Below are 17,093 nucleotides of genomic sequence, written 5' to 3'. Positions count from 1 at the left end.
GGTAGAAAGGAAGGGGTGGTTGCACTGGGTGAATTTGCTGCCGTTCATGTCTTCGAGTAGTGCACCACAGAAAGATGGCAAGAGAGAAGCACGCATCATGAGGCGAGTTATGGTGTTGCTGTCTATGGCGTTGGGGTCAAAATAGAGGGGTGGGAGGTGGCGTTCTTGGGGTGCGGGCTCTTGGTGGACTAGGATCCTAATTAACCTAAGATAATTACAAGTGGTGATGAATGCGGGGTCGGGGCAAGAGGTGAACTCGCTAAGAAATTTATCTATAGAGCTATACAAGTCGGGGAGGGTGAAGAGAAGGGTGTCCCTATGGGAGGTGCTATTGGTATTATGGATGATGGGGAAATCGAACCTGCCGTGGATGGACGGATTGAAGTCCACCCCTACCCTTCGAGGATACAGCATAAAAGTGGGGTTGTTTCTCTCTGAAGGGAGGGTGTTGCAAAATGCCATCCACGCTTCCAGGTTGACGTCAAAAATGTGTCTCCTCCAGGTGGGTTGGCAATTATAGCCTTCCACTGATCTAGGCACCTAGAGGACTTTATCTTGCCAAAACTCGCGGTCCTCTGCTCCCCAAGCAGTCCCCAGTCTGTGTGCTCAATTTCGTAAATGAATCCAGCTCTCATCAGCTTGTCAGTTTTCTCTTTGACAGCATGAGCATGTTTTGGATTCATAGGGTATGGTCACTGCTTGACCGGCGCTGCGTCTAGCGTCATGGGTATGTTGTGAGTCACGACAATTGGATCTACCCCCTTAAGTTCCTCTAAGGACCAGGCAAACACGTCTATATACTCTCGCAAGAGAGCAACAAGACTCGTTTCTTCTTCATCGGTCAAGTCATCGGCAATGAATACTAGTCGGGGTGTTTCCCCTTCCTGGGCTAAGTCTACCTCCTTGACTTTGGCTGGTCCCTCAATTGGTTCGCTCGTCTGCCCTTGATGTTTGGCACCTAACAAGACTACTACCCTATCCCCTTTTTTAAATTTCGTGAAGCGTTTAGGGAGGTCCTGCGGCTTTCGTTGTTCTCCTGTTCGCATATCCCTGGGTTGCTTTGCCTTTTCCTACCTTAACCGTTTGCGCCTCAGGTGGACGGGTAGGTCCCCCTTGGTACATCTGGTAGTGGGTGGCCTAGGGATCTCTGGATCACTGTCCGAACTAACTTCCGATTCAGAGTCAAACCCCCCGTCTTCGCTAGAAGAGGTAGTCTCCCCTAGTGGACATAGTTCATATGGTGATTCTATCCTAAGGACTGGCGTCGTCCCTGGCTAGGCTAAGTCTGCTTGTTCAAGGTCTATGGCTCCTACGTGTTCCGACTAGGTGCGGTCACATTCCAATGGCATGACCCCTCGCTCTATCCTAAAGATATTTCTTTTCTGCGGCTTGGAGTCTGCTCGTATTTGCTCTATTTCTTGTCCTTTAGTGTCGTATTCTACGGTATCTACTTCAACCTCAGTTCCATCACTGAAGGATTGGCAGTCTTCGTATTCATCGTTAGAATCCCCTTCATTAGACTGCTCGTTATCTCCTAGGGCTTGGTACACTTCTTGCCGTTGGTCCGGGAGTAGGGCCCAATTATACATGAGGTTCAAGTCATGCACCCTGGTCCATTGCCACTTGGATTCCTCTAAGAGATCCTGGAGTGGTTGGAAGTTTGCAGCTGGATTGCCAGCTAGCTTGTCCATTAGGTATTCCAATATCCCCTGGAGTTCCCTTTTCTTGGATGGTACTTGGAAGGTGACAGGCTTAGGCCTTCCACGGAGGCTTCCTGCCATCATGCAGACTGGTATAGAGAGTGCTTCGTTAGACTTGCCGATCGTTTTGATGGTTTGCTCATACGCCTCATGATCTGCAAATGGCAGGTCGATTGTAGCGAGAACGTGCATCCAATCCCGCTCATCCTCTGGGCATGGGATATACTTGGTCAAGGGCCCATAAGACTTCTTGACCTGAGTGTTACCCTTGAGCATAATAGAGATGGCGTCTAGGTCGACTGGTGAGGTCTTCCAAGTGTCCATATCTATCATTACGACATCCGTTCTATTGCCAAGGAAGATCAAGCCGTTACCCCAATCTTGGATGACTTTAGCATTGCGCATCTAGGGTCGGCCTAATAAGATATCGTAGTCCACTCCCTTCATGACTATAAAGTCAACAGAGAACTGGACACCCGCGATCTTCACTGGCCAATTCTTAAGTACCCCAAATGGCTTCACTCTCATACCATTTGCTAACATGACATTAAACCTAGCAGTTTCGACAGGTGGGTTTCCCCAAGTCTGAAGCATTGCGTGGCTAAGCACACTAACCCCAGCCCCCGTGTCCACAATTTCCTTTCTTGTTGTGTCACCTAGGGCTAGGACCAATAAGACTGTGTGCATCTCAGAGCCTTCCCAGAAGGCATTGACGTGCAAGGATTTAGGCATGGAGTGCAGCGTCAAACTTGGTAATTGTGTTTATGCATCATGGTCTTAAGGGTCTGCCATGACCTGCTCTCGTGACCCTTCAACCCACTGCTTAAGATCTTGCCATAGGTTAGGATGCTGCCTAAGCAGATCTCCTAGGCAAAGTGTTACAGGGGTGGCCACTAGTGTGGTCAGGAGATCGCTCGTCTCTCCCCTAACCTGGATTGTCCTGGCCAATGGCCATGACTGATCTGTGGCCCTGTAGCGTCAAGGCTTGGTCTTAACAGCACTGCTTGTGGCGCAGTTGCTTCTGCCGACTTAGGTTGAGGCAGTGATATTGACGTGCTTACACTGGAGAAATCATCAATCTCGTCCTCCATGATGGGCTCAGCATCCTTGAGATGCTCTTGAGCTTCCTTCACCCATTCCTTCACTTTTTCTATGGCCTCTAACTATCGCTTCGGATGTGGGTATTCCCCTACCTTAGTGCTTTCGTTTTCGGCCGTCTTAGCGGCTGAAGACTCTGCCTCTGCGTCTAAAACCTTCTTTCCCACAAGCAGAGTCGTAGCACTCTCGATTTTTAGTGCAACTTTAGCTTCCGATCTATTCTTATGCCTGCGGCTTTTCTTCCCTATCGAGATTGTGTCAAGATTGCTAGGTCCTGGCAGAGAGATGTCGGCCTGCTTCGTTTGGGCTCGGGTCATGACCCGCAACGGGATAGGTGTGGCCTCCCTATCGAGGTTCTCGACACCAAACAGCCCCAATGGGACAGATGGTACGTTGGCTGAGCTAGAAGATGGCTTTCGCTTTGGGCAGTCTACGAAGAGATGGGCACTCTGCGCACCTTTGGTCAGCCTTGTCTCTGTTTTGCTACTCTCTTTCAGGGCAGCATGATGAGACATGACCGGGGTGACCACAAGTCCAACAGGTGACTGGATCTTGCATCTACCCTCCTAGGCCCCTACATCGTCCCCTTCCTAACGCCATCATTGACAGGGATCGATAGTCCATGAGGACCACGTTGCCCTCATCGTAGTACGAGACGTAAGGGTATATGTAGGTCTCTTCCTCATTCGGCTCCTCCACGTAGTGGACTGGAGCGTCGCTCGGTGGATGGGTCACGTAAGGACCAGGCGGTCTAGGAATGCTTGTAGGGTTTATGTCCAATCTAGGGACGGTTGGTTTCATATCGTTAGGCGCAGGAAGAGCCAATGGGGCTCCCCTTTCGAAGAATGGCTGCGGCCTATTCGCTAGGTAAGGCTGGCCGTAGGGTTGCGAGTAAGGAAGTCTTCTTGGTAATCTGCATTGCGCGACGTCATGGCCAAACCTACCGCAGTTAGCACAAGGTCTTGACCTAGGGTCTTGACACTCGGTCGGTAAGTGGTTTCTGCCACAGTACACGCATTGGACGTGCAGGCGCATTGGTCATCTCAACATGTCTTGCAACTTGGCTAATTCCAACTTGACATCAGCCAAGCCTTGGTCTGTCTCGGTGGCCTTCCCCTTATCTTGGGATGATGGGATTGATCGCTCACTAGAGGCTAACGCTCTCTTTGAACCTCACGGGTTGGTCTCCTCTACGTTCGAGCCCCTGGAGCTCCGCTCTTTCAGCTGATCATCGACTTTGATGGCTTCCTCAAACACTCTAGCCACCGCGTCGCACTGCAAGCTTGAATTGCCTGCCAAAGCCTTATATAACTCCTCGTCTCGAATTTCGCTAATGAATACAGTCGAAACTGCTCTTTTAGTCGGTCGCTCGTCCAGAGGGATTCTCTTGAAGAGACTCCTCACATGGGTTATGTAGTCGCGGATGTCCTCATTCTCTTTCTCCTTGACGTTCATCAAGCATTTGGTAAGCAATTATGATGCACAAGCCCGGTATGAGCACCGCGGTAGGACTGCAGACGCTATCATCGCAGATCTAGAAGAGGAGAGAAAGCTAGCCCGCAATGTCTTGCTCCAATGGCAGAGGAAAGCTCAGACCTCTGGTCTAATGAGGAACTCGATTTGAACGTTTTCCCAGATGCTATTCAGTAGTTGGTAAGCAGTTACGACGCACAAGCCCGGTATGAGCACCACGGTAGGACTGCAGACGCTATCATCGCAGATCTAGAAGAGGAGAGAAAGCTAGCCCGCAAAGCATTACAAAGCATAATCGAATACAATAGGGATCAGCAGGCTAGAAGCCAACAGCAAAGTGTGAAGTTGTGCGAGGTGCAGCGAGTACTGAACTTAGCCGGTAGGAACCGAACAAATCATGAGAGAGCCCTAGAAGGGGACTTGACGTTGAGCGAGCTTCTCATGAAGCGACTGCTAGATAACATGGCTGCAAAACAAAGTGCTGCGGCACTAGCGACATCAGTGCTTGCAGGACTAGGGGCGAACCAAGGCTCAAAGAGCCAGTCCAAAATACCGATCGTTGCCAAGCAACTCGACAAGTACTAACCCCATGATGACCCATACAGCTTTGTCGAGCAGTTTGAGCAAGTCTGCGAAGCCAACAGCCTCAATGACCTAACTCAACGCTCGCAAGTGTTCGGGCTTTGCCTAGGCGGCAAGGGTAGGACGTGGTATATGAGCCTAGATGCTGTAGAGCGAGCCAACTTCAATAACCTCAAGGATCTCTTCGTGAAGAGATTCGTTGAGCCCGGATACTCCGATAACCTACTCCATTATCGCGTTATCTTGCTCCACCAAGCTGTTGATCAGGTTTAGTAGACTTGTTAAATCCACGTCGTTGGCGCACCTTGCTTGGTCCTGATTTGCACTTTGATGGTTTGTCTATGTCTTGGGTCCTCTCCTATTGGTGGGTTCCTTGATTGGTTTATTAGAGTGAGTTCCTTTGGTTATTGAATACAAACCTCAATTTATGATCACTCAGTGCATGTATCATTTCTCGTGCACTTGTGCTCAATTAGGCTTTCAGCTTTCTTAAGTGTACTTCAAGTGCGGGAATTCAATGTGAGTGCAGTAAGCAATTCCTCAGCGTCTCATGCACTCTCTCTTGTTTCAGACCTGATAGGCTTGTAGATCCATTTTCTGGCCGTTTTGTCAAGGTTTAGGGTTTTCTCGTATGTCGCCTTGTTCATTTTCTGTCAATCAGGTTTTACAGCTCAGTGGTTTGCGTCTAAGTCCTTGGGTCTCGCAACTGCCCACTTCTAGCTGCCAAGCGGCTGCGCACTACGATTTCTCTTATTACGTGTGCCAGAATCAAGTTCTGAGCGCTCGAAGGGTTTCGACAGTTTGCACTGCTGCGTATTTGCCGAGTCATGTCAAATTTATGAAAAATTTGATAAAAAGTTGCACTTGAACCAACTGGTCCGAATTGCAGGGTCCGAATAGGTCACTCAGACGGGCCGAGGCATAGGGCCGAGGGCTGAACTTCAGGGTTAGACTCGGATGGTTTTGATTCGGACAGCCGAATGGGGAATTCGGACAAGGTGACTCGGACGGGCCGAATGGAACTTGGGCCAAGGACCGAATGTGGAAGGTGGCCGAGGGCCGAATTTGGGGCTCGAACGGGTCGTTCGGACGAGCCGAGGTCAAATGTGCCATGTGGCAAAAAATTGTGACTCGGACGGGCCAAATGGGTTCACTCGAACGGTTTGGATTCGGACGGTCGAGGGCCGAATAAGGTTGGTCGAGTGGGCCGAGTGACAAGGGCCGAGGGCCGATTTTGGGACTTGGCCCAGGAAAGGCCACTCCGACGGGCCGAATGCGGCGCGCGTAACCCTCGCGAACATGATTTTGATCGATTCACCAGATGTAGGCCAGCACCATGGCCATGCACTTCCAGATCCTATCTAGGGGAGTAGAGGGAGAGATTCATATACCTAAACGGGCCGGTAAGTGCGTTGATGATGCGATCGAATCAATACGGGCTGGAGCTCTCTCTCTCTCTCTCTCTCTCTCTCTCTCTCTCTCTCTCTCTCTCTCTCTCTCTCTCTCTCTCTCTCTGAAATGGCACAAATGAGCTCTCCCTTGGCCTCCTGGCTTTTATACCCCTTCCCAAGTGTGGTGTTGATGCCCCCAATCACTCACTTGCCGATCTTAGGCATCACTAGCGAGCGTTTCACCCATTTTGCACGATTTTTGCCCTATTTTGAAACAGTAAACCCTACCCTTCTCCGGTTTGATTTCCTAATTCTAACCTATGCTAAATGCAACAAAAATCTAAGGCAAAAAACTGAAATAGATTCTCCATGCTTTCCAATCATCAAACAACCAAAATATCCCAAAATACTTACTTGTTTTGAAGATCAAAAACACCTAAACTTTCTACCTATCTCAAGCTTCGTTTCGGGGATGAATCCCCTACTTCGATACTCAATATGAGGCGCGCAAGTGCTCAAGCTTGAATCCATTGGTCCCGACAACGGAACCAAAATGTGGGAGCTTTCGCTCAACCGCCAAGACCCACGGACCGCTTATTGCTTCAAGCATTTCAAACGAGCTCTGATGGCTATCTCTCACCTAGTTGACGCGCCGTCGATCCTACAAGTGTAGTGAGCTTACCTTGATGCCAATGCAAGTAGCCTCCTCTCTTGTACACCTTGGTAGCTCCACAATTCTCGATGCTAGCTCAAGCATCCTCAATCCTCCTCCATCTCCAAGCTCCATCCTCCATAGCCGTGCGCACAAGAGAAAAGAAGAGAAGAAGAGAAGAGGAGATGGTGAAGAGCTTCACCCTCTTGATCCCTCACTCCCACACACTCACTCCCTCACACTCTCACACTCCCTCTCTCAAGAGCACACACAAGCAAGAAGGAGAGAAGAAGAGAGAAAGAAGAAGACTCCTTTTGCCACACACCAAAAGAATGAGTTTCCATTCACTTTTTGAACTTTATATACAAACCCTAAAATCCCATGGGCGCCCATTCCCTTTTTTACATGACCGGCCATTGTGGCAAGGTCCTTTTTCCATTTTCCTCTTCTATCCTTATGCCTTTGGCCTATGCCCATCTAATATTTTACAATTGGCACAGGAGGGAGCTTGGCGCTCTTTTACAAGAGTTTTCCAAGTTTTTTGAGGCACCTTTCATTTAAAATCACGCCTTTGGTCTCGGCTTAGCCTTTAGAGGTCGGCTGCATGTCTTTGCTCTTCTTCCACGCTTTTTCCACTTTTTCCTTCATTTTCTTCCATTTTTCGCTCTCGACTTGGGGTTAACAGATATTCAACATTTAATCACACAATATGGTTAAAAGATAGGAATAGAGCACACGTGAAGGACATGAGAAGATATGCTAGTGGACTTGGAAGAAGAGAGTAGACTAGGAAAAAAAATCTCAAAAAACAAGTGTCTAGATTCACACAATCACGACAAAATGAATGGATAGGCAAAGGAGAGAAGTTGAGCTAGATTAGGTCTCCAATGAATCCTAGCTCTTGTAAGAAGGATAGAACCAAGAGGGAATACTGATAATGAGAGAGCCCTTGAAGCAAATATCACCCCATCCAAACTTTTGATTAGATAGTTGATAACTAACTTTGCACAACTTTAAAAAATAGTGTTTCATTAGCCACCTCTATCCTAACTGGACTAGGAGTGATGACCAATTCAAGAAGTTAATAAAAAATCCTTATTGTGACAAAATAAGTTGAGAAGTATAGGGTGAGAGATGATCCCTATTGTTCCATTGAGCAGTTTGAGTAGGTTTGTGAGGCTAGTAATCTCCAAGACTTAGACAAACTAGGACAAGCTTTCAGACTATGTCTAGGAGGGAAGGGCAAAAATGTGATTTACTAGTGTAGATGACCTTGAGAGAAACAATTTTGATGTGCTCAAGGACCTTTTGTTAAGCTAGAGATTTCAAAACTCTTGGACGATTTGAGATAACCTAAAAGACCAAATGTGTTGTGTGTATATTGCAGAGTCAACCACCTTGCAAGGGAATGCCTTGATCCCAATCGAGGACTTGTGCAAATTGTAGAATATCAAGCGTAAGGCCATGAATTGCTAAATGCTAAGAAGGTTGTCATATCCCTAATCTTACCCACAACAATTCTATTTGATAAATAGGCAACTCAAGAGCTCTATTGGAACTACCAACGCCAAGTGATTAGAGACAAATAATGCTTCCCAGGGTAGATATAAATCCAACTAGAACACTTAGACCACTTGGATCCACTGTCACACACCAATGCACTATATTGAAGAACCAGAGAAGTCGTATGTGAATCTTTACATGTACTACAACAAAGAGGAAACTTTGATCTTCATAGATTATAGCACTAGTGATGGCATCGGAAAGTGGTAGCACATATCATCCCAATATCCAAAAAAAGAAGCAAGCTAACAAAAAGTTGAATGCCCCAAATGTGACATCATTTGATGTACACTGATTGCCCTAAATGAAAGTTCTCCACTAGCATGCCAATAATACCATCAATGGCATTCTAAGATACACAATTTTGTAAACATGGAGCAACCATCTGCAACCCTCTTGTGGAGATGGCTCTCTTCTCAAGGGAGTGAGCTCAAAGTAGAAGCACACGGGCGAAAGTAAGAGCTATGGTGGAAGGAGCAAGTGAGAGAGAAGATGCGGGAACTCCAACAGTCACAATGTGTGACCAACCTTCCCTTTATTCAAATGTCACTGAAAGAATAAAGAGTGAAGTGATAGTGATGGGAGCTTGCCACTTGTAGTGTACAGGTGTGTGGATACTATTAGTGTAGTAATACAAGGACAGCTAGGTATAGGCGCCTTTACCCCCAACAACCTCCCGCTTAAAGGCAAATGTACCCCTAGTGAGGAGAGAATAAGAAAAAAGTGATAAAGTATAAATTTACATAAATACAATAGGATGAGGAAAGACGTCATCTCATCAAACACTCATTAACTTCCTAAGGAAGGCAAAATGCTCCATCAATAGATTTTTCGCAAGTAGATTTGCAAGAGTTTTGTTAGTTGAGATCTTGAGAAGGTCAATAGACTTGTCCTCATCGATGACCTCTCTGATGAAGTGGTAATCCACCTCAATTTGTTTTGTCTTTACATGGAAGACTGAATTTTTGGCTAATTGGATAGACTTATAGAATTCAAATGCAGTGTAGGGACCGCATCAGTAGCACTCGTTGACCTCGGTAGTAGAGAGGGTCATGCATTTGTGCACCGGGACATCCAAGAAACAACACCTCCAACAAAGGTGAAGACATAGCTAAAGGTAGACTTCTTACTGTTTATATGTCTTGCATAATCAGATTTAGTGTACCCCACAACTCCTACATCTTGGACACCATAACATATACACATAGTTGTTATGCCCTTGAGGTATCTCACGATACCCTTGATGGCATCCCAATGCTCCATTTGCTAGGTGTAGCCATATAGTGTGCCATAACTTCCACTGCAAATTCTATGTTAGGACAAGTGACTATCATGGCATACATCAAACTGCCCCTGGTCGATGCATAAGGGATCTTGCCCATCTTGGCCTTCTACTCATCGAACAGTGGACAATTGGCATGATTAACCTTCACATTAGAAGGTAGAGGACATCCAATAGGCTTACCATCCTACATATGAAACTATCCAATGACTTTTTAGATATACTCATTCTGTGACAAATAAAGTAGCCCCTAGAGTGATCCCACGTGATGCATATTCCAAGAATTTGTGAGACATGTCCCATGTCATTCTGTGACAAATAAAGCAGCCCCTAGAGTGATCCCACGTGATGCATATTCTAAGAATTTGTGAGACATGTCCCATGTCATTTATCTCAAAACTCTTCTTGAGTTGAGTTTTCAAGGCATCTAGCTCATCGTGAGCTCTCCCATCAAAATAAGCATATCGTCTACAAAGAGTACCAAAATCATAAGGTTGTCGTCACGAGCCTTCTTCATGTGTAAACACAGATCCATAGCACTACGGCTATATCCCTCTGAATGCATAAAATCATAAAACTTGTGGTACCATTCCCTATGTACCTACTTAAGGCCATAAAGGCTCTTTCTCAACTTGCATACTAGGTGTTCCCTGTCTTTTCTTTAAAGCCATTAGGCAGTTGTATACAGATCTCATCATGCAAGTCCCCATGTAAAAAAACCATCTTTACATCCATTTGATAAAGGAGCAGCCAATGCTAGTACCAAGCATAGGGTCATCATTTTGACCACAAGAGACAGACTTTATCGAAGTCAATACCATATTCTTGCTTGAAACCCCTAGCTACCAACGTGGCCTTATAAGTGGACTTGGGGCATCTAGGGATACTTTTCAACTTGTATACCCACTTGCATAGCAATGCCTTCTTTCCACTAGGCAAAGGAACCAAATCCCACGTATGGTTAGTCAAACTTCGATTGCATAGCCCTATCCAATGAGTAACTATCATCTATATGCATGGCCTCATCATAAGAGAGAGGCTCACATGAATCTATTATCATAACATAATCCACAGAGGGCGTAAAGCACTTTGGCTGACGCCGAGCTCTAGTAGAGTGTCTCAAAGTAGGCTGATCTTACATAATAGATGAGGCTTGGGCCATTGGAGCATCAACTATTGTAGGCCATCTAGCTAGTTGTATGGGAGCAGCAGGCTCCTCCTAAAAGATCACCTTGCATACCTCAACCACCTTCTCTTGCTTCTTATGCATATTTTCCTCATGGAAAATGACATCATGGCTATGGATAACCTTGCAAGCATGTAGATCCCATAGGTGATAGCTCATCTCATGTGCATCCCTATAACAAAAAAAGATGCATTTCACTGACTTAGGATGCACTTGTTCTTGGGAACATGGCAAAATGCCTCACAACCAAAGATGCACAAATGAGCATATGATGGAGGTTTTCTAGTCCAACCCTCCTCTGCAACTTGGCAATCAATAGCAATGCAAGGGGACTTGTTAATCAAGTGTATGGCAATAATAACTACCTCAGCCTAAAAGTGTTGGGCTAAGCTTGCTTGCTAAGCATATTGTGGACTCTCTCTTGAATCGTCATGTTCATGTGTTTAGGAATACCATTTTGGGGAGGGGTGTAGGGGACAGTCAACTGATGCTTAATACCTCCCTCATTGCAAAACTACTCAAAAAGCTTTTGAGCCATACTCACTCCCACTATTCAACCTTAGGCATTTTGGACAATACCCAAATTGGTTCTCAACAAGAGCAAGCCAATGTTGAAAGGTAGACAAGACATCCAATTTGTGCTTAGTAGGAAAAGCCCAAACCTTATGTGAGAAATCATCAATGAATGTGACAAAGTGCTTTGCACTACCTAGTGCGACTGACAAGTCATGGTATCACATACATCCAAATGAACAAGAGATAAAGGCTCACTTATGTGCTTCATGCTATGTGTTGAATGCTAAAATTACTTGCTTTTTTGGTTAATTTTTGTTGTTTTTTAGGCTTGAATGGTTGAATTTTGATGAATTTTGACCGATTTTAGTAGTTTTGGAAGTGTTTGAGAGTTTTTTGGATGAGGTTAATTGTGTGTTGGAAGCTCATGATATTTTTCAATAGAGATATGAGGCTCTGTGATGTTCTGATAGGTTCTGTTGAGGTTCTGATTGGTTCCTTATGCATACTACATGTCTACCACCCATATAAACAATGATCATAAGACTCAAAACACTTATAGTCTAGGGAAAGAAGATACTAAAAAGTGGTAAGCATTTTCATTCCTTTCAAAGACGTGTGCCCAAGGGGATGCTGCTAAAGAGATACATGTGGAACTACAGCCACAACCAAAATATGGTCAATTGACTAATATACAAGCAAAGGATAGAGGATACTAGACTTAGCACCACGTGCAATAACACAATTGCCACAATTAACCTTTCGTGAGGAATAACCAAAAGGACATGCATCATCCAAGGTGCCAGTAGAGATAAGGCTCTTTGTGAGAGCCAGTATATGATGTATATCATGAAGAGTGAATATGCTGTTTGAACCAAAATGTAGTTGGATATCACCAATACCAACTATCTCCAATGCTAAGTGATTACCCACCAAACGGATATATATAGTCATACTTAGATAGGAGTGAAACCACTCTCTATGAGGAGTCACATGAAAGAAAGCCCCTAAATCTCTCAACTAGCACTAAGTATATCTCGACAAAGCATCAGTCAGCTTTGTTAAGCATCCAAAGAAGAAGTTGCAAAGATAAGATCATCAATACATCAGGATGTACGACATTAATCTCCTCAATCTTGATACTAGACTTGCTAGGAACAATGTTGCGGTCATCATTCTTGTCCTGCACTTTACCCTTTCCCTTTTCCTTACACTTGTCTTCATGCATTTTATGGCAATCTGGCCGAATATAACCTACTTTTCCATAATAATGACAAGTAAGACCAGACTTATGGCCATGGGACTTGTTGTGAGAATGTCCACGTGTCCTAGACCTATTAGAGTCTTTATCATGGCCATTTCCATCTTGCCAACCTCTCACAAGCAATGCATGTGATGTACGGGAAGTATCCACATTCTTTTTGTTCACCTCTTCAGTCAAGAGGACACTCTTCAACATCCTACAATTTTAGCCATCTTTAGCACAAAGAGCCATACGAAAAGTGCCATGTGACTTAGGTAGAGTACTAAGTAGAAATAAAGGATTCAAAGCATCCTGGAACTCAATCTCCTGCAAAGCTAAATGGCTAATGATGAAGTGAAACTCATTCAAATGTGCACAAATAGAAGTCCCTTTCTTCACGCGAAGGTGTTCAACCAATACATTAGAGATGCAGGACTCTACTTGTCATAAAGATTCTTAATATGTATCCAAAGCTCATATGTAGTATGATTTCCAGTCATAACATTGTAATGAACCTACTTAGAGAGTGATAAAATGATTATGGACTTGCATAGCTCATCTAGTTCATTCCAATCCTTGGCTTAATGTTTGCGGATTTGACACCTCCATTTTTGAGTGGTCTACCCTATAATTTTTGCACAGAAGCATGCCATGTCTAGATCTTCTAATAGTTGTAATCAGTCCCATCCAGTTTCTCAATATTGAAGATAGCAATGTTGTAAGAACCACTAGCCATAATGAGACAAAGTAATTACACAGAAGGGCAAGACATGATGATGTATAACACCCTACAAATTAGCCCTAAAACCACTACTAAATCGAGTGGAAGATAGGATATACTACTAAAGTAATAAGCTATCCACAAACTGTAAGCAAAGGCTAATCAAGTCCAAGTGACTGCCCTTAAATAGAATGCATAGAACTAAAATGATAGGCTGCTATAATAAATTGCAACAATATGCCAGCAACCAATTGTGAGCAACCAAGAAGGACTGAGCCAAGAACAATTGGCACTAAAGATTATCACAATTGTAGTGTGTTAGAAACCATACATGCAATAGGCATAGATATAATGCGCAGGGTAGGTCTCAAAGGCAAATGAGGGTATTTTCATGATATATAACCCACTGAGCAAAACTTAATACATAACCTAGAAGCACATAAATACCATTGACAACACCTTGACAAACATAAGTACCAATTCCAAGCCAAGAGATCAAATCAATCCACAATAGGGTAACTGCATCCAATAAATATCAAGAGAGCATGTATATGTCACAATGAGTCCCACTATCTCACTCTAATAAGCTCAAGCTAAATTGCATAAACCAAATGCTCTATAGTAGTATATTCAGGTGCCAATGTGGCTCAACATGTAAAGTTGAGTAGCTCCCACTGAAGTAAAAGTCAAATGAGCAAGCAAAGCTCAAAACATCATGTGAATGATGTCTAATCATCCACAATCCATAGAGTGCACATCTGGAAGCATTGAACCCTAGTAGTTTACAAGACTCTAACTGTAGCGTCCAAGTAGTATCGTAGGATAATAAATAATGGCAGCCAATGTCAAAGCTCCAATCTTAGATTAGGAGTATGTCATAAACATATCCATAGGCATATATCGCAACCAAAGTGTTGGTACATCCAATATGTGGTATTTGAGTAGCTTCAAAGCATAATGAGCATAGTCTTTATCAAACAAATGCTTGATGTCCAGTATGAACAGTAGGGATATGACAATTTCTTGCTGTACACTATGAGCAGTAGGGATATGACAGCCAAAGCAGAGTGAATGTGAGCTCAATCAAAGCCCAAAAGCATTCTAAGATATGTGTCAAGCGAACATTTGTGCATCAATACTAATCCCCAGAAGCATTAAGTGACAAGGCGTATATGCTTTTTCCTGATAATTCACATTTAGCTCTATTATTACAGCAATGAATCTTTGAGAAAATTGAGCCAAATATGTGCTCAAATCAGCCCAAAATCATAACCATACCATTTGGGCACCAAAATAGCATCCTTGAAGCATCAAACATGCATTATGGAATTTGTTGTTTGCTATCCAAATTAGAACAACTCTATTCTATGTGAAATAGAGAATAGAAAAATTCGTAGAATCAACTTTGAGAGTGCCAAGATTTGTAGCTCTTGTTGCACTCTTTGTTTCTAGCTATACAACGCCTAAATCCAATACCGTATGCAAAAGTTATGGCTAAAATACGACAGTGCTATCAAGCTGCCATAGCTATCCATGATTTCTACAACATGCTATGTATCCACTCAAAATTGATAAAATGGCTACTCCTCGGCTCAATAAGCACTCAACGAGGCTCAACTAAGCCTTGGAAAGGTCCTCAGCAAGCGTGGAGCAGAACAAGTTAGAAGAAGAAAAGACTCAATGCATACCTCGACAGAAAGAAACAATGGTTACTATGAAACCTTGAGTTGAAGCTTTGAAATTGAGTTGAGGCAAATGATGAAGAAACTCCTCGAATGGTTGGCTCTGATACCAATTGAAGGAAGTGAGCCAGGAGTGGAAGCATGTGAGCCCAAGCAAAAGCTATGGTGGAAGGAGTAAGAGCAAGAGAGAGATACACAAGATATGGGAACTCCAATAGTTACAATGTGTGACTGGCCTTCCTTTTATTCAAATGCCACTAAAAGAATAAAGAATGAAGTGACAATGATGGGCACCCACCACCTGCAATGTATAGGTGTGTGGGTACTGTCAGTGTAGTAATACATAGGTGGCTATGCACATGCGCCTTTACCCCCAACAACTTCAATGTGACATTGACCAATGAGACAAATGTTATTTGGAGTTTTGAAGGATTGGTCAGTGAAAATTGTCAATGTCCAATTCTCTATAAATTTATTATTATGAGGGGAGTAGACTATAAGATATTGCTAGGTAGACCTTAGATGTGAAACAATCGAGTAATTAAAGACCAAGGTAATGGACTAATATTCCTTAGAAATCAAATTGAACAAGCTGTGTAGAAATAGACACATGGAAACCACATAGTCAACCTAGATCCCATCTTTGCAATGCACAAGGGAAATTCATAAAGCATGCCTAATTATGGATCGCTCACCAAATCCATACATTATCAAGAGGACAAGTGCGATTGGATGCATGCTGACTATTGACTTATCATTCTCAAATAAAGAGGATGCGTACAAGAAAATGGTTGAGGAAGTAAACAAACAAATGAAGATCATGATTGTGGATTGAGCCTCAATGAAAGTCCCATCCGTAGTACTTTTATGCAAGATAGCACGTAGTTAAACACTAGAGCAACTTGTAGCATGAATTTCCAAGTGCTTACTTATAAATTGAAGCTTAGTAAAGTGCTAGAGTTTCTTAGAGGAGCTCTAAAAAACAATCATGTTGTAGCTCTAAAGCCTATTGAAGAACTCTTGAAAATGTGCAAATGGAAGTGGATAAAGGTAGATGACTTAAATCTCAACTACAACTATGCTCTTGTAAATAAGGATAAAGCTTTATTTAATAGTCCGCATGTCAATAATGAGACATCTAAAGAAGGACACTCAAACAACAAGCTTGTCATACACAAATTTGAGGATGGAGTCTCAAATACATGGGACAATTTGCTAAACCTTGACACCAATGTTAAACCAAATGAGCCTAGCACACCGCATAGAATCTGACCTTGAAGATGAGGAACTAGAACCACTTTCCTGTCTTAGAGTCAAGATAATGGCAACACAAGAGGATGCTCTCATTAGAGAGAGAAGGCTTGAGAGAAAGGGTGAAAGTGTGTGACGAAGCTTGGGGAGAAGCTCTACTCAATTCTCGTGTTCTTCTACTTCTTATTGCTTTTCTCCATTTCTCTAACCATAGATCTTATGTGGATCAGCATGGAGGACATGGAGTGAAGATACATTTGAAGGAGTCACACTTAGATTGTGGATCTATCACCAAGTTTTTGAATCTAGATTACAATTTGGAGGCAAGTTGGTAAGGTTGCTACACTTGTCTCATTGATTAAGATTTCTTGCTTTCAAGGCTGGAAGAGAAGAGAATTGATTAGTGAGGAAGAGGCATTGTGATGGTTATGTGAGAGGCAACCATATTTGATTTGATTGAAGTTGTTGAAAGCATGAAAGTTCCCTCCAACATCTTGTCATGGCAATCGAAAGACATGACAATACAATAGACACTCTTTCCCATTGAAAACTACCATTAACTAAGGTAAAGGGGCCAAACGAGTGACACCTAAAATTTGCTCAGTTGATCTTTCCCTACAAAGCTAGAATATGTTGCATGCAAGAAAGGGGCCTCTCGCATGAATGAAAGGGAGTCATATATATATGTGTGTGTAGGGTAATAGGGACCAACAAGAGAACAATTTGGAGAGCACATTTTGTGAAAAGCTGCGGATC

This window comes from Lygodium microphyllum, chromosome 8, assembly GCF_053477565.2.
Source record: "Lygodium microphyllum isolate KBCC chromosome 8, Lygodium_microphyllum_v1.1.10, whole genome shotgun sequence".
NCBI lineage: Eukaryota > Viridiplantae > Streptophyta > Polypodiopsida > Schizaeales > Lygodiaceae > Lygodium > Lygodium microphyllum.
Note: the sequence above shows the minus strand (reverse complement) of the source record.